Below are 4,108 nucleotides of genomic sequence, written 5' to 3'. Positions count from 1 at the left end.
TTCCTCTCAGTTTCTTTTTTCTTTTGAACAATTTCTTCCATTTCTCAATATCTATTCTATATTTGGGATCTTATTTACTTCTTCAGCTTCTTACACTTGGGAGAACACATGATGTTTATACATGTGAAAATGATTTATTTTACTTATGAGTAGTAGTTGCATCCATTTAGCTCTAAAAGTCTCAGGTTTATCTGTCTTTATAACTGAGTAGTACTCCATCATAAGAATATACCATATCTTTCTTTTTCTTTTCTTTTCTTTCTTTCTTTTTTTTTTTTTTTTTTTTTTTGGCAGAACCAGGGATTGAACCCAGGCCCTTGCACTTGCCAGGGAAGCGCTTATTCCACTGAGCCATCTCCCCAGCTCCTATACCATATCTTTCTTATCCATTCCACAATTGATGGGAATTTGTAATGTTCCAAAGATTTATTACAAATTGTGCTACTACAAACATAGGTACCCATATATTGCTATTATATGTTGTTTTTAACTCTTCTGGGAAGATACCCAAAAGGGGAATAGATAGTTTCAACAGAATGTCTAATCCTTGTTTTTTGAGGAAACTATACACCGATTTCCACAGTGGTTGCACCAGTCTACACTCCTACCAAACATGAATAAGGATTTCTTTTTTTTTTTTGTTCCCACAGCCCCAGCAGCATTTGTTACAGGCTGATTCCCTGATCATAGCCAGTCTTTGTGGAGTGAGAAGGAATCACAGTGTTATCTTTATTTGAATGACCAATGATGGTGAATATATTTTGTATGTCTATTTGCCTTTTAGTTTCTTCATCTAGAAGTGTGTATTCATCTCAGATATCCGTTTTTTTTTTGGATTGTATCTCTGAATTTGGGAAGGTCTGATTATTTTTAAATTTTTTGTATGTTCTATATAGAAGCACTTTGTCTGAGGGATGCCTGACTAAATTTTTTCTCAGTCTCTGAGTTGATTTTTTACTCTTTGGGGGATTTCTTTTGAGGCAAAATCTTTTTAATAAGATGAGATTCCAGTTGTTGATTCTTTGGGGTATTTCAACTGCTGCTTTTTTTTTATAGAGAATACAAGCAATAAAACAATAATACAGAATTTTGAACAATAGAAAATTAACAATGGTTAGTATATTGCACATTGTTACCTTTAAATTACTTGCTCAGAATATAACATTTAGGTATGCAAAATTGGTCAAACCAGTCTTTCAATGAGCTAATTAAAATCAGTATAATTATTTAACTATCTTGTATGAATATATTTTTTGTTTTCCTTCCCTTCTTTTCTCCTTTCCCCTAACCCAGTTCTTTCCTTTTGAGCAGTTACTTTTCCTTTCATAACATCTGTTTTACACTTTGGATCTTGTTTGCTCTTGCAGTTTCTTATAGTAAGGAAACAATATGATATTTATACCTGTGAAAATGATTTATTTTTCTTATGAGTATGGTCTCCAGTTGCATCTATTTATCCATAGAAATCTCAGGTTTATTCTCCTTTGTATCTGAGCAATACTACACTGTATAAATATACCATATGTTTGTAATCCATTCCTCAACCGATGAGCATTTGGATTATTTCCAAGACTTAGCTATTACAATTTAGCTGCTCTAAACAGGGATGCCCATGTATTGCTGTCTATATTTTTAATTCTTCTGGGAAGATACCTAGAAGGGACATAGTTGGTTCAAATGGGATTTCTAATCCTAGTTGTTGAGGTCCCCATGCTGATTTCCACAGCAGTTGTACCAATCCACATTCCCACCAACAGTGGAGGAGGTTTCCTTCTTCCCTACAGCCGCTTTAGTGTTTGTTACTAGCTGATCTATTCATGACAGTAATTCTCTCTGGAGTGAGATGTAATGTCAGTGTTAGTTTAATTTGAGCTTTGGAATGACCAATGATGTTGTAAATTTATTTGCCATTTGTATTTCTTCCTCTAAGAAATATGTCTTCAAATCACATACTCCTTTTCTGGATTGTGTTTTTCAATTGGAGAGGGGGATGAGTTTTTTTAATATTTATATATTCTAGACAGAACTCCTTTGTCTGAGAAGCTAAAATGTTCATACATTAAAATTACAGGGGGCTTTCTGGTCAGGGGTTTGGGGGTAGCTCAGTTGTTTAAGTGCCTGCTACAGAAAACCCAGTTAGGTGCAGGGGAGCCCAGTTTGATGCCCACCTCCACGTGCCTTACTAGACCCACACTTAAGGCAGCCTGAGACAGCCAAAAAAAAAAAAAAATCCTTCTTAACTTTCAGGCTGGCCAAATAGCTCAGCAGATTAAAGCACCTGCAAGCAGGAACAGGGTCTGGGGATTTGATACCCCTCTCCCTGTTGTGGTGCTGGCCCAGCCCCTGGGTACCCTGAAATGGCAATTGAGACTGGGCGTGGTGGCGCAAGCCTGTAATCCCAGCTTTTGGGAGGCTATAAACAGGTGGATCACTATGAGTCCGATCTAGTAGTGAGACCCTGAACACCCTGTAGACTCTTCCCTAAAATACAAAAAAAGAAAAAGAAAAAGAAAGAGAAAAAGAAAATTACAGTATACTCTGAAAAAGGAAATTGAAGAAATTATCAGAAAATGGAAGGATATCCCTTGTTCAAAGATAGAAAAAATCAACACTGTGAAAGTAACCATACACACACAACTGTTATAAATATTTAATGTTGTCTTAAAATACTATTAACATACCTCACAAATGTAGGGAAAACATTCCTAAAATCATTTGGAAACAAAAGTAACTTAAAATAGAAAAGGCAATCCTGGCCTACAAAGTCAAGAAAGGAAACATCACAACCCCTGACTTGAAATTATACTATAAAGCTACTGTGATAAAATCGGCATGGTACTGGCAAGAAAAACAGACCTGATGATCAGTATAACAGAATAGAAGACACAGGCAGAACTACAAGCATATTCATTGACCTTATTTTTGACAAGAGGCCTAGCATGTTCATTGGAAGAAAAATAGCCTCTTTAAAAAATGGTGTTGGAAACACTGGCTTTACACATGCCAAAGACTAAAAGTACACCCATGTATGAATATAAATCTAAAGTGTATCAAAGATCTACACATTAAAGCAGAAACACTAATTCTTCTGGAAGAGAAAGTAGGTAGAAATCTTGAAGACATAGAATTACGCAGAGTTCATGAACAAGAAACAAACCACAGAGAAAGTATTGCAAAAATCAACATCTGGAATTTCATCTTATTAAAAATTTCAGAAAAGGAAAAAAGCGGGGCTGGGGGCATAGCTCAATAGAATAAGTGCTTGCCTGGCAAGCACAGAGTCCTGAGTTCAATTCCCCAGTACCGCAAAAAAATAAAATAAAATTTAAAAAAAATTTCCTTATCAAAAGAAATCACCAGCAGAACAAAAAGAAAGCTCACAGAATGACAAAATAATTTTAACAATTTGTGTTTTGTCCATGAAGTTTTTGCTTACACCTGTGAAACCATGAACAGATTGATGAGAAAACCCAGGTTAGGAGAAAAACTGGGTTAGTATGGGGGCATGTGGATATCTACTGTATTATAGAATGACCTAGAGTGAATAACATAGTCACTTTAGAGTGAAAATCCATGTAGGTAAGTGTGTATGTTAGTGCCTATACCCTCATTTCTCTTTATTTTCTTGGATGTGGGGAGCAGCTTGTCATTTATACATTTGGCTTTCTGTGCCCTTCCTGTTCTCTCCTATCTTTGACCTCTTGGTGCAAGTCCCAAGGCCATTTTGTGTCCTTCTATATATAGAAGATTTAAAGAAGCTCCTCTTCTTTCTTATGGAGCTCTATCCCCACAATTCCTTTTTATATTATTCTACCAGTAAATCAAGTATCCAAGTACTAAGACATTAAAAACTTTGAATTATATAATTACTATTTATGGAGTCCAAAACAACTTTGTAGGCACTGGGGAGATAACTGGGTTTCATGCAGGATCTTAGAACTTGAACCACTTGACAGAGACAGAAAACAGATAAGTAATATGTAAGATGTTATATAGTAATAAGTGTTGCCTCAAGAATTAAAGTGAGTGGGCTGCGGCTATAGCTCAGGAGCACAAGTGCCTGCCTGGGAAGTGCAAGGTCCTGAGTTCAATTACCTATACAAAAAAA

This window comes from Octodon degus, unplaced genomic scaffold, assembly GCF_000260255.1.
Source record: "Octodon degus isolate 3935 unplaced genomic scaffold, OctDeg1.0 scaffold00006, whole genome shotgun sequence".
Taxonomy (NCBI): Eukaryota; Metazoa; Chordata; class Mammalia; order Rodentia; family Octodontidae; genus Octodon; species Octodon degus.
The sequence above is the reverse complement of the archived record's forward strand: the minus strand, read 5'-3'. Positions refer to the sequence as shown.